The sequence below is a fragment of the Ictidomys tridecemlineatus genome, chromosome 4 (genome assembly GCF_052094955.1).
Source record: "Ictidomys tridecemlineatus isolate mIctTri1 chromosome 4, mIctTri1.hap1, whole genome shotgun sequence".
NCBI classification, from domain to species: domain Eukaryota; kingdom Metazoa; phylum Chordata; class Mammalia; order Rodentia; family Sciuridae; genus Ictidomys; species Ictidomys tridecemlineatus.
In genome coordinates this window covers 180035094-180057165 of record NC_135480.1, presented here as the reverse complement: position 1 = coordinate 180057165, position 22072 = coordinate 180035094, and the positions used below count along the sequence as shown (strand labels likewise).

General features: G+C 38.8%; 1 protein-coding gene across 4 annotated transcripts in view; it reads right to left on the bottom strand.

The window, feature by feature from the left end:
• Positions 1-22072, bottom strand: part of Plppr1 (phospholipid phosphatase related 1) — a 281312-nt gene that overhangs the window by 251264 nt on the left and 7976 nt on the right. The window contains exon 2 of one of the 4 annotated variants that reach the window (XM_078047884.1): positions 1626-1721. The exons of the other annotated variants lie outside the window; for them this stretch is intronic. The gene's annotated coding sequence lies outside the window, so the exon portion shown is untranslated. The remainder of the gene's footprint in view (positions 1-1625; positions 1722-22072) is intronic. 4 annotated transcript variants of the gene reach the window in all.

Below are 22072 nucleotides of genomic sequence, written 5' to 3'. Positions count from 1 at the left end.
ATGAAATGGGAATATTAAGGATACCTTCACAGTAAGCTACTGAGAGACCTGTCAGTAAATGAGTAAAAGTGTATAAAACACTAAACATAGTTATGGTGCTCACAGTAAGCACTAAAATGTCAATAGCTATAAAATGAAGCTTCTTTTTTATTGTATACCCTCACTTTATTATGCATTTCCATAATGCCCATTAATATATAGAAGCATAAAATTATTACTTTTTAATAGAAAGTCTACTTTGATAATGTAGATGCTAGCTTATCTGTTTGGGGGGATTCATTTTTAATAATAAAACAGACACCAAATAGCATTGGTTTTTATTGTATTTTTTTGCAGAATATTAATATCATGCTTTCAACCAAGAAAACATTTCATCAAATCACTTTTCTTTATCCTTATATCTAACATTGCACTTAAAAGAACAGATACCTGTTTGGGGGATAAGAGAAAAATTCATCCAAACACTTGCTAATAATGTATAATTTCATTCATTTATTCAAAAGACACAGATCAATGCTAACAAGATGGAAAGCATTGCTCAAAGTACTGGACACATGGGTGAGTAGGAAAGGAGATGGCTTTCAATGAGAATAGACAAAACATGAGAAGGTAGGCTTGACATGTGAGGTATGTTTAGTGAACTGTCTTGTGCCTCGAAATCTGGGCTAAGAGGCCCATGGGGCTGGGGGATCAGTCATGAGAAGCCTGGCTTGACTGATATGGTAGATTCATCAGAGAAGTAGTGGAGAATAACTACCCGTATTTCAGAGTTCCTCATTCTCTACCATTCCTCTACGGTCAACTTCTCATTCTACCCTACATCCACCCCAGACCTCACCATTCCATAGACAGAATCACAAAATCTCTTTACCTGCACCTTTGGCTCTTCCACACCTAATGAACTACCTCTTTGGAGTTCAGAGTTAGAGTAACTGATTCTTTCCCTGGTTCTTATACGTGAATCCCTTCTGATTTTCTTTAGTCCATATGCCCCACTCATGTTGTGATGTTTCAGTCTCATCTTGTTTAATCTTGCATTTTCATGATTTTCTGGGTCCATTACCACTAGCACACTCACCTCTCTAACATGAATTGCTCCAATGGCGGCAGAGTCTTGCTGGAGAGAGACAAAGATGTACTAACCTATGTTAAAATAAGTTTGTGATAACCTATGTCAATGTGATAGCCAATGACGTCAATGCGAACCATAATTTCTTTAATAACCATTTAAACATCTAAACAAATTCTCTCAGGATTTGTCCCGAACTGCAAGAACTCAAAGTTCAGAGATCTTGCTTTAAAACCTACCACTGTAGCGTAATAGATGGTTGCACTTACTCACATAACTTATCCCTCATCTGGCAAACTCCATCTCTAGACCAGAGTCAGCAACATGTGCCTCACATTGCCACACGGGAGGTGTCTCAGTGTCACATGAGACCTAGCAGGAGAGTACAATTTTCCTTCCATCCTCACAAACACAGTGTTCTCCTGTCAGTCTCACTCTGAGTCCCAGGTCTCCCTCCTCCACTAACACTTCACAGTGAAAGGAGCCACCATTGCCATCAAAATTAAATGAACAGTACCAAAAAGTAAAAGCCAGGAATCAGTAAAATATCTCTTACCTCTCCCCCTCAAAATGTATCTTGGGACTAGTGTTGTTTGGTTCAGTGTAAAACACTTGCCTAATATTCACCAAGCCCTGGGTTTGATGCTCAGCACTGCAAAAAATAAATAAACAAACGAAAAAACCCCATAAGTTGATGAACCCTAATGTAAACGATGAACTCTAGCTGATAATGATGAATTCATATTGATTCACCTACTATAACAAATACCACTCTGATGGGGGACACTGCAGGTATGAGCCGGAGGAATAAAAGTCTCTGCTTTGCTGTGAACCTAAAACTGATTTAAAAAATAAAGTCAGTTTTTAGAAAAATGACAGTTAAAGATGTTAAAAGAACACAACAGCCAATCTGGAATATTTGAAAAATAAGAAAAATAAAGAGGGTATTAGACTATAACCCAAAGTGTAAAATAAATGGAGGAAATATTTTGAGACCATGAAAATTCCTTGTTTCTCTTTAATTACAAAAGAAAAAATGATAATTTCACAATAGAGAAACCCAACAGGCACCACCTTAACAAAACAGTCCAGGTAACAACACACATATGATAAGAGCACATACCAATATCACACACTCCCTGGGTATGATGTATATTGCTTCGTTTTTAAATATTTATTTATTTTTTTAGTTGTAGGTAAACCCAATATCTTTATTTCATTTTTATGTGGTGCTCAGGATCGAACCCAGGGCCTCACGTGTGCCAGGCAAACACTCTACCACTGAGCCACAACCCCAGCCCATGGTGTATATTGCTTCTGTGGTATCTTCCCAAAACATACCTCAATTTGACCATGAAGAAAAAAATGAGGCAAAGCCAAGTTCAAGAGAACTCTACATAATAATCAGGATTCTTCAAAAGTGACAAGGTAATGAAAAATAAAAACCGTGAGATTAAGGAGACATAAAAACTCCATATAAGATGTGACCCTCAATTAGATCCTAACAAAATCTGAATAAAAACTGTATAGTCAGTAGTAGGATATTAATTTTTTAGTTTTAATAATTGTATTAAAATTACATAAGAAAATGATATTAGGAGAAGCAGAGGGAAGGGTATAAAATATTCTTTGTACTGTTCTTGCAACTCTTTTTCAAATGTGCAAATATTTCATAAGAAAATCATTTTGAAAGAAAAAGATATATATAAGTAACATGCTTTATTTTTCTGTAATTGAATTTAATTTCTATCCCTCTGCTAGAAAGCAAAAACCTAATCTCTGTATATTCAGAATTTTCCTTTGCCAAGAGTTTGTTCATTTTCTGGAGGGCTTCTGTACCAAGACACCAGGGTGGGGGCACTGATGCTAGAGTTGATCATACATTAGACAGATGATCACAGATAAGAGATGATCATAGTATCTTTATCTTCTAATGTTAGTCCATTCAGCTAGCTGCTAATTGTGCCCTATTCTCAATCACAGGGCCTCCATGGCTCTCTATACAGAATCTGTACCATGCCTAGTTTCTTGGTAAACATTTGACTGTTCTCCTGCCCATAGGGAGGGACATCTGTGATGCTCTCTCAGCCCCATCTTTCTGGACACACCACCCAGACATTCTTTAATCAGGCCTCTGGTGTTGGTGGGAGTAGATAGGGTGGGTAAAAGAAGCCAATTCAAATGATGAGGTTTGGTGGCTCAGAGCCGGTTCAGACTTCCATTATGCTGGATTCCAATCTTAAGCCATCCTTACTGAGGGAAGTCCCCCAAAACATTTCCACCAAGGCCAGAAACAACTCCTGGAGCCCCTATGTACCATGGCGAAATCTGAAGATCTAGTTCTTTCCCAGGTTCTATCTAAGAAAAGGGAAGTGGGCACCCTGTTTTTATATCCCCAAATCTATCTTTTCTTTATCATGCCACTCCGTTCTGCTTGACAGAGAAAGGTGTAAAGCCCTTCATCAGGTCCAGTCTTTAACTAAGCTCTCCTTCCTTCCCCTTCCAGCTCTCTCCATCATGGGCACATTTGGAATATGAAGAAAACATGAGGTTGACAAAGCAAAACCATCGCCTGCCTTTCCTCCCGCCAGGGCCTGGGAACTCTGGCTACACAAAGAAAGAGGGTCACACCTTGGAGAGCTGAGCTGCCCAGCTTTTGTACTTCAATCTGTGCTTTCATTAAGCTCAAGGCATTGGACCTTGGCTCCACTTGACAATGGGGGACCTGATTTCCCAAATCAAACTGGATTGCTTGACCCTCCACTGAGTTGTCCTGAGCCCAAAAGATGGCCTCAGATTTTACAGCTGACCAGAAGTGGCTGAAATTGAAAGGTACTCTTGGCCTTACCCAAGAGGATGCTGTGAGTATAGCCTTGTCCAGATCTGATAGAGACATATAGCCTGAAAAAGAGCTGAGGGACAGAAATGACCCAAGACAGTGTTAATGAAATACAGTGGGGTCACTAAAGCTTTGCAATACATTTCTAAACTGTTGGAGATCTTTTTTCTTCTGGCTGTCTGGAAATTTTGCATCTTTTTTCTTTTCTTGGTTGAATAGTCAAGGGTGTATGGGGGACACAGGAGATGAAAGAATATTCAGAAAGAATATTTAGAAATATTCTAAATATTCTTCACAAGTCACCAGAGAAGAAAAGGAAGAAGGGATTAAACTGGATACTTCTCTTTGGAAAGATGTGTGCACAAGAGATTGAGGCCTGTGACCCAGTAATATTTACTGGAAGCTGGTTCCTCTTAACAGATGACCAGACCCTGGAGGTAATGGAGCTCAGAAGGTAATAAGGGTCACCATCAGTGTCAGTGACTTCTGCAGCTGAGTACTGAGTCACACAGCCAAGGGCTAAATGACCACCCAGAGACTAGATTTTAAATGACACAAGCATCTGCCAGAATAAAATTTGTCAGTCATACAAATACTCAAAATAAAATACTTAGGACATGTCTATAAAAGAATGCTATAGAATGCTTCTTCTCTCACACATATATATGTTTGTACACACACATATGCACATGCATATGTATCTGTATGTATATATTTTAATCATGGGTAATACTTAGAAAGTCTTCTGGCCAATACAAAGCCTGTAACTGACTTGAAGCCAATTTCATCCTAGGGAAGCTCAGCTATTAAACCTTGGTTCCATTTGGCAATGGGGGAACCTGATTTCCTAGGTCAAACTGGATTCCTTGACCCTCTACTGAGCTATCCTGAACCCAGAAGATGGCCTCAGATTTTACAGATGACTTTCACTGAATGAAACCAGAAGGTACTCTTATCCTAACCAAAGAAGATGTTGTCGTTGCAGCCTGATTCAAATCTAATAGAGACACACAGCAAAAACATAAAATAAAATATCCAGGGGACAAAAATGACCCAAGACAATATTAATGAAATATTAGAATGAATGTGAGGCATTGAAAATCGGTCTCTATAAAAGTTCTCACAGTTCTGAAGAATAAATAACACTTTCCTGGAAATGCATAATCCTGTGGATCAAGTGTCTGGAGATCCAGTAACATGCTCCTAGAAGGAATGAGGGATGTTACACCTGTTAAAAAAAAAAAAATCTACAGAAAGAACTGGAAGCTGCTTCACCTAGCCAAAATGATCAAATTACAAGCAAATTACTGTATTTTTAAAAAAGCATTTGACTTTTTAAAATTTAAAGACTTTTTTCTTGTCATTATTCCTTAAACAATATAGTATAACAACTATTTATATACAGCTTATATTGTATTTGGGCATTATAAATAATGTAGAGATGATTTAAAGCATAAGGAAGAAAATATATAGGTTATATGCAGATACTGTGTCATTTTATATAAAAGACTTGAGCATCTGCAGCTTAAGGTATTTGGTAGGAGCCTGGAACCAGCCCCTCGTGTATACTACAGATGCTGGTGTGCACTTCCTCAGAATATCAAAAGATTAATACAATAATGCATATAAAGCACTTAACACAGTCTCGCTTTTTAAAAGACAATAAATGGTAGTTATTATTCTGACTTTGTGTTAATAACTTGCAGAAAGTAGAAGTTGTAAACAACAGGTAGAGAAGACAGGTAACTTTGCAACATGATGTAAGATCAAATGTGTTCTAAAGCAAACAATGGCTTTGAAACTATCAGCTTAAAAGAGATGAAGCTAATTGTGTCTGCTGGCAAGAGAAACCTCAAAACATGTATATCTATTCACTATACCTCTCCATCCCATGTATGTGATATGGAGCCACAGCCCCACACAATAACCCGACAGATCAATAAAGTTAAAACAAGAATTCCCACATGAGGTAACTCAGGGGGAGAAAAACCCATCAAATTGGATTATGACATAAAAGGCCTTTGTGTGCCTCTTGAAAATATCTGTAAGTGATTTTATATGACCTAAAGCAGAATACCAAGAGCCAGGGATTGCATAAATAATGGAGTGTAAGACAGCACAGACTATTTAAGGTTATTCAAGACAAGGAGCAAGCATAAAGCTGCCATTTGAAATGAGAGTGTCAAATCCAATTCTATAAGAAAGCGATTAGCTGATCTTTTGATTTACTTGAAACACTTGGCCAAACTGCTTTTGGAAAGATAAACACAACTCTCTCAGCTGGAGACTTACAGGTAAACTCTGTCTTGAATGAAATGAGAACTCACAACACAGTTCACAGCCGATTATTTGGTTTTAGAGACTGTCTTTGTTAGGTAGGTATCAAAAGGATGCTGTCTGGATTAGCATAGCAGAAGAAAGACTAAGACGTTTAGGTCTCTTTCATTGTTAGCATGAAAACTCAAAAACAAATTAATGTTGCAGATAAATCTGCACAAGATGCAAAAATCCCTCAAGGAAAGAACCTGATCTTATTCAAAATAGGACAAAACCCATCCCAATGATAACCTCTTTATTCAATCAATAATTCAACTGAAAGGGACTCGGGATCCTAGCAAATGAACTGACAGCTCAGGTTGACTTGTTCACCTGCAGCCTTTTGATTATGAAATGGCCATGTTGTTACCAAAAAAAAAAAAAAAAAAAAAAAAAAAAAGTGCCTCTCTCTAGAAGACCATCCCCATCCCTGCCTTCATGCTGGTGACAGGGCAAGGGCTGCCTCTTACTGATCACTGCCGGTTCCATTCCTAATGGCCTTCCTCAATTCCTGTTCTATCTGCTTCACTTTTGGCTGACACAGCAAATGCACACAGAAGAGGTCTGCAGCATAGTGGGGGTGAGAGACTTGAAACAAAGAAGGTTCACTGATTATTGTTTATTTATTTGCAATTTTCTTCTGCCTATGGTCAAGGGTTTCAGTGGTTAGGACTCCGGAAAGGCACTGAAACAAATCAATTTTCAATATCCTCAGGGATCACAGGGCACTGGATAATAGGTAATAAGTCTTTGTGAGAAACGAATCCTGTTTATAAGAAGGCTACTGGACTTGTATAAAGCAGGGCTTAAGACAGATAGGAGGGCCTCCCAGAAACATCATTCCTGGATGCCAGTGAACCAGTACCATTTGGGATTTTGTTCCAATTCACTGCATCACCAACATGCTTTGGAAATGTTGTTGGAATCATATTCTGATGCAGGTCAAAGGTTGTATCCAAAGAAATAAATGCATGAGAGAGGCTTGGGAAATTATCTTGTAAACTTGAAGACTTTGTGTTAGAGAATCCAGACTATCAGGAGGATTAAGTTTCTGTGGGAAATTAGGCTTCAACGTGCATAAGAACATTCACATTAATATATTTTTTTTACATTGACATATTTGGTAAATAGGGCTGGTTATTTCTCTTTCTAGAGATTAGCTGGAGAGGTCATAAACAGAGGCCGTTGCAGGGCCCCAGTTTCTTACCAAAAAAACCCTTTTCTTCTCACCCTGATACACAAGGCCATTTACAATCGACCTTTCAAGCTGCATCATTTCCTTGTGACTTCCAAGTCCAGCCACATAGAAACACTTCTTTGTATTCATTTATTGATTCATACATTCATTCATTTATTCAGCATACACACAGCATCTCTTTTATGCATCTAAACAATCTTGTAAGGTGGGTTGCATGAGAATTATCATTACACCCAGAGCAGGGACACAAATGCTCTGCTTAAAGCACTTGAATTTAATTCTCAAAGGACATGGAGTTTCCATCAAGGACATAAAAATTCAAGGGATTTTCTTCACGGAGTTGACTTGTTCTATAAGTCACTTTGGAAAGATACCTCTGAAGGCGTGGTAGGTGAAACGCGGTAGAAGAGCTAATAGTTGTCACTGAGGATATTGCAATGATCCAAGAAAGGAATAATAAGAGTCAAAATGAATCCTGGGGCGATGGGAGTGGGGAAAGATGAATTCAATCTGGGAGACATTCAGGAGGTAAAGTGAGAAGGGAAGGAAGTGAGGGAGAGGAAGATGCCAAGAGGAGACCTGGTTTTCTGACTCTGGTATTAGATAATGGTGGAGCCATGAACAGAAATGGGATGTGCAGGAAAAGCCAGTTTCGGGGGAGGGGGAGGTCAATACTTTTACATATTCTGTCTTAGGTACTCTGTGACATCCAAGTTGAAATGCCATCACACTGTTCAACATGGGATTCTGAACTCTTCTGAGTAGGAACATCAAAAAGAATGAAAATACAGTTTCTATTTGGTTCCATTTCTCTCTTGCCCTTTTTCTGTTCACCTGACTAATCCAAGACTTCAAGGGCTAATATCTTTTTAACACCAAAATTTAGAAGTCATTGTGAGATAAGGAAATACAGCAACTGCTGTTGAGTAGACCAGGGTAGGCTTCACAGATAGCAGTCTAGCAGAATAAGTATGCCTACTCTATGAGGTAGATTAAAATAAAAAACTACAATGGTTGGCAGCTCCAATTAAGAAAAAAGTGGAGCATATTTCTCTACCCCTTGAATCATGGCTTGACTCTAAACTTGCTCTACCCATTGGAACATTAGAAAATATGACCTAAACCAAGGACATTAAATGGTCTGAACTTTGGGGTTTGCCCTCTGGTACTGTCCCTACCACAGGAATGAGCTCAAGCTAGCTTCCTATAGGCCCCACCTTCCCTGGTCATCTCAGCCATCTTGGCTCTCTTGGCCATCTCGGCTCTCTTGGCCATCTCGTCTGTGCCAGGGGATGCCGTGGATGCACTGGATTGTGGCTTCTCAACCTTGATACTACTGTCATGTGGGGCAGGTGATTCTTTGGTGTGGAGGATGTCTAGAACGCTGAGAAGTGTTTAGTAGCAGCTCTAGCCTCCAGCCATAAGAAGCCTATACATAGTTCCTTCACTCATTGTGACAACCAAAAATGTCTCCAGACATGGCCAAAAGTCCCCTGCAGGCAAAATCACCACTGGTTGAAAACCATGAGACTAGACCATATTTATTGTCATAAAGAGATGTTCAGGGGCTGGGGTTGTGGCTCAGTGGTAGAACACTTGCCTAGTATGTGCGAGGCCCTGGATTCGATGCTCAGCACCACATCAAAATAAATAAATAAAATAAAGGTATTGTGTTCAACTACAATTAAAAAAATAAATACTAAAAAAAAATTAGAAGAGATATTCATATATACTTTTTATATTTGTAACAAACCACATTGTGTACTTATGTCATATACATTATGGCATATTTTATATGAATGATGCCATGCAGTCATCTCCTCAAGCATAAATGGTAAATACTATGATTTACATTTTACATAGTAGGGAACTGAAGTGTAGAAAGACCAAATACATCAAGTTTACCTAACCAGTTAATAGTAAATGGGGGATTAAATTCAGGTTATCTGTTTCTAGTATAAATCAGTTAATTATGGTTGAATTCTGGTTTCTCATTATGAACAAAAATTAGGTTATAAAAGAATATGTATATTGCAACAATATCATTTTAGTTTTTTAAAAAATCAGAACTGTATGTAGGCATACAGAAAACTGACAAGGATACACACCAAAATGTTAATAGTGATGATCACCAGTGAGTGTGGAAATTGTCTACACTATCTCTGTATCTCTAAGTTAAAAAAATAAACATCTACTCTCCTTCAAGGAGGTGCATAATAAGAGTGGAACACATGTACAAACCAGCTACAAAACATGAACAAAAATGGAATGAGCACTGGTAAGAGCACAAAATGGAACTTTAGGAATTAAGAAGAGAATAATTATTTCTGAAGAGAAGCATCTAAAAAGGTGAGGAGTTAGTAGGGGCTGAAGGATAGTTAAAACTTTGACAAGTGCACATGGAATAAGAAGGTCCAAAAGATGGGAACAGAAATATACAGGACATGCTTATGAAAAGGGGAGAGATCTGATGACTTGAGAAGGTAGGAGACAAGACGAGGAGAAAGTCTAGGGTGGGCTAGGGGGTGACATTGAGGGTTAGAATGAAGAGCTCAGATGTCAGGGTGAGCTACTGAATATTGCTACGCAATGGAGAAATAGTGATGAGAGACACATTTTGGATGGATGGATGGATGGAAAATATCATAATAGTGACAAAGAATTGGAGGAAATAGAGATAAGAAACCATTTAGGGGATGAGTTAAAAAAAAACAACAGTGATAAGATGATGACAGCAGGAAAAACAGAAACAATACTAGCAGTGTTGTGGAGAGCAGGGAATGGAAGCCTATCAAGATCTGCATTTGAAGAAAGATGGAGTAAAAGAAGCTAGAAAAGAAGGCTGAAAATAAGCAAAAGAGACAAAGGGAAAAATATGAAAGGTCAGTGACAAGGAAGCCAGGGGAGGTGACAAAGTGAATCTAGAATGACAGTGAAGTTCAGATGGAGAACTGAAATTGACAAAGAGAAGGCTAAGGAAGCCAGACCAGAGAGGCTGGAAGACAGGCAGAGGCCGTGAGATGAAAGGTCAAGAGGGTGCAGTCACAAAGGGTTCCAGAATTCCAGGTCTGGGAAGTGGGAAGAGTTCTAGCCCCTCTGGGATCAGTCCATACTGTTATTCGTAGGCATTAACAGGGGCCAATTTTAACTCCTAGATAATGGTTTTTATCAATGTGGCACTTCTAAAGATACTGATAGACCAGCACTACTGGGTGCCCTCTTGTCATCTGTCCCCTTGTTCTGGGCTCCTTTTATCCTATTCCATCGTATCTCACAAACACCCCTCCAGGATGTTATCCCTTCACACTTGGCTTTGCCAGAAACAACTAAATGGCAGAAACTACAGCACCTACGCAATTGGAAAGCCTTCCTCTGAGATACCTGGTTGTCAAAGGTTAGACCCCAGCCCTGCTTGCAAAACTCAAATACACATTTGGTTTTTATTCTTTTTCTGTCTCTTATAGCCATGACTTCATATTTAAAATACAACTACTCCATAACTCCCCTCTCAGTGTAGACAAGAAGTTCTCTCAATACATACTACATTTTTTCCCCACAAAAAGACATTGAGGAAGATTCCAATCAATTCAGAGTTCACAGAATCACAGACCTTGGCATTTCTTGAACTCTTCCAGGAAGTGCCTATTCTGGTGGTATGGGTATGATCAGCTCCAAGGGGAACTGCTTTCATATATTATCTTTTTTAAAACAATTAAAGTTCTTATTAGAAACATCATTTTACCACAGATATGTATATGTATAAATGTGTACATAATTAGTTTTATTTTGTTTTTATACAAAAATAGGAATTTACAATAGCCATTACCACATTACTTGGAAAAAAGTACACTGTGGTCCTTAAAAGTGCCGATTGGAGCTAACCCACCAAGGTTCAATCCTCATTCTACCCCTAAGCACTTAACCCATGTCTGCCTCAGTTTTGGGTACTGTAAGAAATGAATGAAGAATTACATGCAAAATATTTGGAATAGTACCTAGCACATGCCATACAGTATATACATTTTATCTATTTTTATTAATTTTCTTTTTGTACTTGCCATAATACAATGGACATCGTTCCCAATGAATAGACATAATTTATTTTCAAAGAGAGACATTTTTCAAAGAGACGTAATATTCCAATTTATTTAATATTCTATAATTTATTCAGTATCCTGTTGATAAGAATTCAGATATTTGAACTACAGAATGCTGTATTCTGGATATGCAGATGCTTCTCTACTTACAATGGGGTTGTGACTGATAAACCCATTGTTAAGTTAAAAATATTATAAATTGAAAATGCATTCAATACCCTGATAAATCCATTGTAAAGGCAAAAATCCTAGGAAGAAGCATCACAAATCCTATATATCCTTAAACACTCATGCTCATGTTTCCTTAGAAACACTTTTACAATTTGGATTACTGAATGAAAAGGTGTGTACACTTTCAACTTTAAAAATATCTGCCAACTAGCTTTCAAAACTATTGTAGTAATTCACACAATCATCAGCAGTGTTGCAGCATCTGCTTTTACACACGTTTGTGCCAGCACTCAATGAAAATATTTGAATTTTTTTACGAATTTGATAACTGCAAAATGATATCTTTAACTTATTTCTCCATCCATTAGTGAAATTGAACTGTATCCCCTGATAGTTATTGACCACTGGATTTTTCTCTTTTATGAGTTTCTTGTTCATACATTTTGCTCATTTTACTATTATCTACTTCTTATTGTGGTGCTCTGTGATAGTATGTTTATTAACTCATTTTAGACCACAGGTATGACTGTAATTTTCCTATAGTTTATCTTTTATTGTTCATATGTACTAGTAAATGATCATCCTCTAGACAATGGCTCTGAATGAAGATTTTTCCTGCCCTCTGAGGATTTGTGGGTATTGAAGTAGAACATTCAATGCAAATGCATTAGGAGATGTACATGTTTCCTATTATGTAATCAATGTTTCTATGAATCTCCCTGAAGTGAGACAGCATCACCTTAATCTTTACATTTTACCTAAAGAAAAAGTAACCTTTTCCTGAGAAGGGACCTCTGGGTGATTTACTACCTCACTGTTGAGTGCCATTTTTCCCAAATAATTTTACCTCCCAAAGTTTTATATTCTTCTCTGATTCCTTATAGAATACATTAGAGACCCAGTAAGAAGTTTATACAGTTTTTTTTTGAAGACCCAGGGCTCTAGGATCCCCATGGCTTTTAATTAGCTTGGGCAAGCCTGCTTTACCCTCCCTCAAATGCTTACTAGATCAAGGATCATGCTGTCCCTTTCTATGATGCCTTTTGTCTTCCCAATGAAATGATAAGCTCGGTTGTCATTTTTCATTTTGCTTTTCAGGAGTCCCAGTGTTTTCTTGGACACAGAACAAGGCCATTTGGCATCTCTCCCTGTGAGTAATGATCTATTTACGGACCTGTTTCTCTGGCACAATTCTTCTGACATAGTTCTTGAGACACAGAAAAAGAAGAAATGAAGTTAGGCCAAATAGCATCTAAGCATGCAAATGGGATGAATGAGCAGATGATTCACGCAATCCACAGATTTCTTATTTGTTTTTAATTTATGCATAACAGCAGTGCATATTTATATGGTACAGCATGAGATTTTTAATACAAGTATACAATGCATGGTGATTTACTGAGCTTCTTCTACAGACTAGGCTGAGATTCACCTACCAGTGTAGTATGATTTGAGGAAAATTACAATACTCTGAGTTACACTTCCCTCAAAAATAAAGATTCAGTTCCTAAAGGTCCTAGAATTATCTTAACCATGTTTAGCAGCATGAGAAAAAGAAACATGGAAGTAATCAAAGGGACAAGAAGAAAAAGAAATTGAAGTACTGATCAAACAGGGGTGTCCAAGACAGACTATAGTCACAGATGTATTTGGAGATAAAATTCATCTAAAGCATGAGCATTATAACATATACTTTTTATTGATCCTAGGGATTGAACCCTAGGATACTTTACCCCAACATTTATTTATTTATTCATTCATTAATTCATTTATTATTTTTTTTATTTTAGAGACAGGGTCTTGCTAAATTGGTGAGGCTACCCTCGAACTTGCTATCCTCCTCCCTCAGCCTCCCGAGTTGCTAGGTAACATATAATTTTAGAAAGCACAAGTGATGAGCATCAAATGACAAGGAATCTCATGATTCGGACCTGAGGGTGGATTCATGCTAGCTCTAGTGTGGCTGGACAAGGGAAGAAATGAAAAGCTCAAGTGACACCATTTTAAGAAGATAGTGCACACTGCTTGGACTGATGAAGGAATGGAATGTTCCTCACACGAACCACAGAAGGGCCCTATGGGTAAGGCAGAGCATGGATGGAGAGCAAACATCCACAAACTGGAGAATTTTCTTGACACAGTGCTCAGATAAACCTTCAGCATCCTGTGTGTGGTTTTGTTTTTTAATAGGTGGGTGAAGGCATTAGGTGTAAATAATTCTGATCAACAGTGATATGGAAATGTAGGAAATAACTTCAAAACAGAAACTGTAGACTGCATGAAAGGAGCAAAATCTCTTAATCTAAAGGCTGAGAAATGATTAAAAGGACTAACTGTTTGCTGAGGTGTGAGGTGGGGAGGCATCTCAGAATGAAATATGACTCAGAAAACCATAAATGAAATCCCAGCAGCTCTGGGGCTGAGGCAGGAGGATCACAAGTTCAAAGCCAGCTTTAGCCAAAAAAAAAAAAGGTGCTAAGCAACTCAGTGAGACCCTGTCTCTAAATAAAATACAAAATAGTGCTGGGGATGTGGCTCAGTGGTTGAGTGCCCCTGAATTCAACCCCTGGTACCAAAAAAAAAAAAAAAAAACTATAAATGATTCTTCGGGAAAAGGGAGACCAATGTGACTATGTGGGGAGGGGTCTTCTATAAGTTCCATTTTAAAGACCATACACCAAAAGGACTCATAACCAAGATAAAAGCATTAAAATAAAATAGTTGCAAAGTCTTGTAAAATTAACAACAATAAGAGTTGAGAGAATATTAAGAGGGGGAAATTTTAGCAGATTTTGTAAGATTAAGAGCAATGAAGGAGGATCGAGGTGGATGATGGGGGAGAAAAAAAAATAGACATCAGCAATCTTCCTTTTACTCTAGGGGGAGCAGGGAGATAAGGACTGCAGAATCAGCTCTGCCTGTGGGTGTCATGCAGTAGCAACCAGCAGCCAGGGTGTCTAAAAGGGAAAGGAGAAAAGACAAAGACAAAAGCAAAGAAAGTAGCTCTGGAGGCAGGGGCAGAAGACTAGGAAATGGGAGAGGACAGATACATACAGAATGACAGCTGAGACGGAGTTTGTGTTGAGCGGGCCCTTGGTGCAGTACACTTAAAGACACACAAATGTTTAAGATCACGTGTATTGGATTTTGTCGGACCAGTGTTGGATTGTTCACATGAACTTTTGGAAGAAGCTCCATATCTTTGTTGTTCTTTAACAAGTCTGTACCCTGAGGGTCTTGCTGATATTTTTGCATTTTTGCACTCCAAGATTAAGGAAACAGTAAGGCAAGTGACATCTGAGACAGGAGATTTATAAACAGCTCACTTATTCCACACAACAGTCGTGAGGTAGGTATTATGAGCCCATTTTTAGAGGAAGAAATTGAAGGTCAGAGAGGTTAAATATCTTGCCCAGGTCAAAGCTAGCAAACGCAGTGTGAAAAACCAACTGCTGAAATCCAGAGCCCAGGATCTCCCCATCCTTCTATCCTATGTCCCTGGGGCAGTACAAGGATAAATATCTCAAGCATCCCCTAGCATCACAGTTTATGGCTGGCACAGCTTTGGGTCCAGCCTCTTATCTGACCCCGTCTTAAACCATACTTCTTGAAAAGAGCCATTTGGAATCTCTAATCCAGTGCACCTTTGGCTCCCTATCCCCCCACCTATTGCCAGTTAGGCATGCAGCTTCCTACTCTCAGGAGCATGGATTCATCCCAGTCATCATCCCTTGCTCTTTTGGTTTACTTACTCATTCCTTACCACTCCCTCGTTACACTGCCATGTATTCAACCCACCCAACAAATATTTACTGCATACTTAAACATGTCTAATAAATCAAAGAACAGGAATGTGCCAGGTTCTGTCCAAACTATTCATCCAATTGAATTTTCCTGGTGATTCTGGTCAAAATGATTTTGGTTGCTCCAACTCATCAAAGAGAATGGACCCTTCCTCTGACCTTGAACTTATTGTTTCGACCAGCACAGTCCTGTCAGCAAAGCCTTGGGGTTTCTATTTCAGGCTCATGCAAGAGCTGATCCCTCTTGGATGGGCTCAGACCCCTTCTCCCTTTACCTTTCCATTTTCCTGTTTTGCAAGAAGCCATCCCCAGCCCCCCTTTTCACTCACCTACAGTTTTACAATCAAGGTTAAGAACCTTCTTGACAACTCTGGGTAACCTCAGACACTTCATAGTCACAAGGAGCATGGGAAGGGATAACACTTAATAGTCTCAGGTAAGCAATTTTAGGCAAATTAGGTGAAGTGATTTCCTGTACAAATGCCAAACATGTACTCTGTTTACTGAAGAACACTCTAGTCTTAGCAAAGAGTAACACATCTGATTCTAGGGTGGTTTATGTCCTCAGCTGGCACACGCATTTCCATCTGACTCATAATAGACACTCGGGCTTTCAACCGACAAATGAATAGTAAAATTTTGAGCCTCACGTTGCTGATAGAGTTATTTCATCTCCCTTCATAAAAGGATAATATTGAATTCGTGATAATGTATTAATAATGAGTATTTGGGCAGAATGTTTAAAGTTATCCTCTTGTGCATTACTTCAAAACATTTTTTTTTAATTCTCCTTGTCTTTGTTTTACAAATGAAACCAGTAAATCTCAGAGAGGTTAAGAAAATTCTCAAGTCATGCAATAAGTGATATAGTCAAGGCTCAAACTCAGATGTTGGCACTGAAGTCTCCCACTCTTCTCACTACAGTCCGCCATTTCCAAATGATCTCTATATCTCTTTCTTGGGGACAGATATTGTCTGCAAAGTTGTCTAGGGGGAGAGTGGAGTCATGCATCAGGGATCAGCAGCAAGAACTGTCTAAAATGGACAAGAAAACAGAGACAAAGACAAAAGCAAGGTAACAACAGCTCTGAAGAAAGGGCCAGAGGACTGGGGAAATGCCAGAGGAGACTGTCCACGTAAAGTTCAGATGGAGCTTGGACTTGGTTTGGACATGGAAAGCCCCCCAGAAAGCTCACATTTTTAAAGAATGGTGCCCAATGACACATAGTTCAGAGGTGGGGCTATTAGGCAATGATTAGGGCTCTCTGACTTCATCAATGGATTAATCCATTTTTCTGGGTTAGTCCAGTGATTGTTGAATGGACTACTGGGTGATAACTGGATGGGTGAGTCATGGCTAGAGGAAGTAGGTCACTGGGGACATGTGGTCTACCCACCCTCTCAGCTCTTTTTTTTTCTGTTTCGTGGGGGCCATGAGCTGAGCAGCCTTCCTCCATGATGTTCTACCTCACATCAGGTCTATAGTAATGGAGTTAGCCAACCATGAACTGAGACCTCTGAAATCATGATCCCCAAATAAACTTTTCTTCCTCTAAATTATTCTTGTCAGGTATTTTGTTCATAACAACATAAAGCTGACAAACACAGGCTGATAAGATAAAATTTGCATTTCATTTCCTATAACAATAAAATAATTATCATCATTAACTCCTATTTTAAAATATTAAATAACCCTCATTTCCAAAATACTACCCTGAGAATTATAATTCTACTGAGCTTCCTTTCATCAAAAGTATAACCATTTAAGCTACAGATGTTTCCAAAACTCAAATTGAGAAACAATTCAAAATTACTTTTGAGATTTGAACTCAGGGGCACTGAACCACTGAGCAATGTCCCCAGCCCTATTTATATTTTATTTAGAGAAAGGTCTCACTGAGTTGCTTAGCACCTCACTTTTGCTGAGGCTGGCTTTGAACTCTTGATCTTCCTGCTTCAGTATCCGGAGCTGCTGGAATTATGGGTGTGCACCGCCATACCCGGCATTTGGGTTGCCTCTTAATTTCATCTTCTTCCATTAAAAATGTACCCCTAAACCTAGCCATCTTCTCCTATAAAGGAAGAAGAGTTAAGCCTCAATCTAGAAGAATGTCTTAATATTTCAAGTCATGTACAATGAAATGGACTCTTTTATATATAAGTAAGCTTCCTGGCACACGAGCTTCTTACACCCATGTACCTGAAAGCCAGGGTTTACAGCTGAGACATACCTGCCTCATTCACATGAATCTTCTGCATCTCTGGAGCCATCTCACATTTTGAGATGTTCTGCTTTCTGTCTTTTGGACTTGATGATTGGATTGCTACTGGTTTCTTAGATTAACTATCAAGACACTAATTATCCTTTAATTTAATTAATTTATTCAGTAAATTTTCATTAGGTTTATAGAGTATAAAAGACTTGTAGGTTTTGGGGATGTAACAGTGGACAAAACATACACAGTCCCTCATCTTGTGGTATGTACATTCTAGTACAGGGGACAGATCATAAACAGATGAACAATTTTACACATATATGAAAAGTAAGGTGTTTATCGCACTAACGAGAGATCTAAATCAGCATAGAACTAAAGATTAACGGGCTGGGTGTATTAGAGTTGTCAGGGAAGGCCTGTCTGACAACACTTGAATGGGCGGATGAGGTGGCATAGAAGAGAGATGCTGACTTCTGTGGAGCAGACATTCCAGGCTGAGCTAACCACAAGTGCAAAGGTCCCCAAGGCCAAAATTTGGGGCACTTAATGAATAAAAAAAGTTACCTTCTCTGCCCCAGCTCCCAGGATCCTGGCCGACCACAGCTCAGACCCAATTGCTTCCCATCTTGGGTACCTCCAACTGTGGTCACCAGCATAGGGAGGAATGAAGTTCTGATGCTGGCAAGGAGAGACTGGACAATTTCTTGTTATGTGTTGTAGAAGGAAAGGCCCCCGCACTGAGAGTTAGACTGGGATTCTTACCATCCACATCTCAGGTTCTGTGATTCTTTGCAACCACAAGTGTGTGTCTACATCTAGATAAACAACCAGTACAACTAAGGAAAATGAGACTTTAAGCACCTACGTGACCAACAGAGATTAATAATGTTGTCTTTACATTTAAGAAAAGTGTACACTTTTGTCAATTCCCAAGCATTTTTATGAAGGAAAAAAAAATGAAAAGAAAGGATTGAGATTTAATTTTTAAAACAGAGTTTTGATCTACTGATCACATCCCTCCCTTTCCCACCTTTTGCTAGGCTTCTGAATTCTATGGCTCAGAGATCAGCATGACCAAAAGCAATATTCTGACCAAGACCTGATAAAGTTTTAGAGTTAGCAGCATAATGGGTCATATTTTCAACTTCTTGGTTTAAGCTTTAATTTTTAAAAGGAGGTTAAAATGTTATAGAGGAAGATGTGATAGCCCAGAATTTTAAAACTTGATATTTAAGTGGTTCTGAGGGCTATAACAGCAGTATGTCCTTTGTCTATCACAAGTAATGAAAGTTAATAGTAGCTACAGTTTCTTCAGTCCTTATTATGTTCTAGACTCTATTTTAAAATAAGTAGTTTCCTTATTCCTCATCAAATTTCCATAGGAGAAGGAGTACCTTTATTATAGCCATCTCATAGATGGGAGATCTAAAATTTAGAAAGACTAAGAGATTGGCCTAACATCAAAAAACTAGTGATTGGGGGCTGGGGCTGTAGCTCCATGGCAGAACACGTGCTAGCAGGGTTTGATCCTTAGCACCACATAAAAATAAACAAATAAAATAAGGGTATGCTGTCCATCTACAACTACAAAAGAAATTTAAAAAAAAAAAAGCTAGTAAATGGCAGAACTGGAGCTCAGACTCAGCTCCATCTGATCCCATATTCTAAGCTCTTAACCCACCACACGATCCTGCTTCCTGAGCAGGGAAATACAATTCAAGTACTTAAGAATCAGAGTTCTATTTATGTTTCCATCATGGACAAAAGTCATCAGTTATTAAAAGGAAGACTTTATGACTTGATTAAAGTTGGCAAGTAAAATGCATTTGTTTTAAAATTCATTAAGGTTTAAGATGGCAAGAAGCTAACCTGAAAAAATAAATCTCTACTAATACGTTTATAGGAGAATATCTTCCCTGGATAACATCTCATTTCATTTTATGATTGCTGCTTGGCTCCCAAGTACTACTCTAATGTGAGAATCTCACACTATGGAGAAGACCATAGAGCATGGAGAGGGAAGAAATGGGCAGATTGGGGTGGGAGGACGGAAGGCAATCTCTGCAGCTGACTCTGGGTGCTGACATTTATCTAAAACCTGAGTTTCCATCTGGTAGGGATTCTTTGCTCAAGCTAGTGTTTGTGAGTGAGTTCCCTAGGTCTTGCTTTCTGATGCAGTCAGATGTAACAGGATCAGTACTGACTTCACAGGCTGAAAGCAGCCTGCCGTCTCAGCCTCTCCAGACTTGTGGGACCCTGGACAAGTCACTTAACCTCAGAGGACTTCAACTTTCTCATCAGGAAAAATAAGACAATTGGAATGGACTATCCCTTCCAGCAATTCTGTGAATCAAGGAGAATTGACAGCTGCTGCCATTGACTAAGTTCAAGCAAAGAGCCCTCAGTGTGTTGTTATCTTTTGCTAGAATGTGAACTCTTCAAAAGCCTGTGGCATAATAAGTGGCTTCCACAGGATGCTCAGAAAATATTTGTTCATTAGTCATTTTCTATTTTAAAATGGAAAACATTCATCCTTCTCATACAATGGTAATATTTAAAAATATTTACTAATCAAAAGAAATTGCTTCTGTTTGAAATTACAACAAAAAGTAAATGGTGAAAAAAATTCATAAAGTATGATCTTACCCTTCAAAATAGGGGGAAAAAAAACAGGCAAATGTTAGTAAACAAAAAAAAAAAAATGGAGGAATTTATACCAAACAAGAGAAACAAATTGTGGCAGAAATTTGAGTGATATTTATTTTCTCACCAGGTACTTCATTATATCTGCATTTTGTGCATCCCTGTAGTATGTATATCACTGATTTAACTCATTTTTAATGCTAAAATACAATACTCTTATTGTTCCAAACCAGCCTGACCAGAAGGTGTGTCCCATGTTATATGTCAAACCATGTAGAAAACTAAACCTAAAAGATTTTCTTCCAATCTAGAGATATTGCCTGGCTAAAACATGGTAGGGAAAAAAAAAAAAAAGCAGAAAGGTAATGTTTTCTCTCTCATTAAATACAAGCGTGAATGAAAAGGTCTCTCTCTCTCTCTCTTTTTTTTTTTTTCAGTTCCAGTGACCCCCAGGAGAGAAGGCTGTGGGCTGATTATTAGAGCAGTGGAGTGGGTTTGCCTGGAAGCCATAGCCAGGGAAGCCTGGGAGATGGGAATAATGATAAAGCACGCTTGGCTTGGAGAGCGGCTGAGCTGAACAGCAGCACTCTCCACCAGACACTCTTCTTGCTAATTGTATCTGATTCCACTTGATTATAAATTTCATTGAATTTAAATGTTGATGAGGGGCCACTGTTCCATGCTTCCCATCGGAAACCTTAACAGCAAGGGCACCCAGAACCCCTGTCAGCAGGGCAAATACATTACCCTCCTTGTGACAGATCTGCTCCAGTCAACATGATCACCTTTCCATCAGTCTGTATCTGTGAGCCTCTCTACAACACTTGATGCAATAATACCCAGAGAAAAAGCCCTTTCTCACATCATGGAGGCAGAATAAAATATGTGCTTTCCTGTCAGGTAAAAATTTATGATCTTCACACAAAGAGGGCATTTATTTCCTATGTGTATGCAGCTCTTCTCCATGTTGTTATTGATGAATGAGAACAGATAAATGTACCACATAAGGAGGTAACACTGGCAGATGCGGAGGCAAGTGCTGACTTCCCAGGCAGTTAATGGCACAAGCCACCGAAGGCATCACGTTAGGCTTCCCAGGGATGCTGTGAAATTCTAAGCCTTGGAATGAGAAGGACCAAGTGGGGGAAGGAACACAGACTTTGGACTCAGACCTGGGTTTGAATCTAGCCCTCACTGGGAGAAGCGGGTAAGCAACTCAACTTTCTGTGATTTGCTTTGCTCAGCTGTCAAATGGGGATATTGATAACTATTCTTCAGGAATTAAAGAAAAGTGTGTGTGTGTGTGTGTGTGTGTGTGTGTAAATGGTCAAACTCTGCCATTCTGCCCTCAAACCTTCAAAACAGTTCAACAGGGCTATAAGCCAAGATCAGCCAAATTGATGAGTAAAATAGTTTTCTCCTCTTTACTAACTTGAATCTGCAGGAAAAAAAAAACCCTGAAAAATAGAGAAGTAGACAAATAGCCACATTCATACATACACGGATAAGTGAAGGAACTAGTCTAGACAATCTCTAACCCTGAGAGACTGAAACTCAGAGAGATAATAGGCAGATAAGGCTTTCATTCAACTAACATTTTTATCCCTTTGGCCTTGCTTTTATTATTGAATGCAATCTTTACTGATTAGCATATCAGCCAGGAAATGAAACATTTTACCAGCCTCTCCTACCTCTGTGCTGATGGGTGGCTCCTTGGACA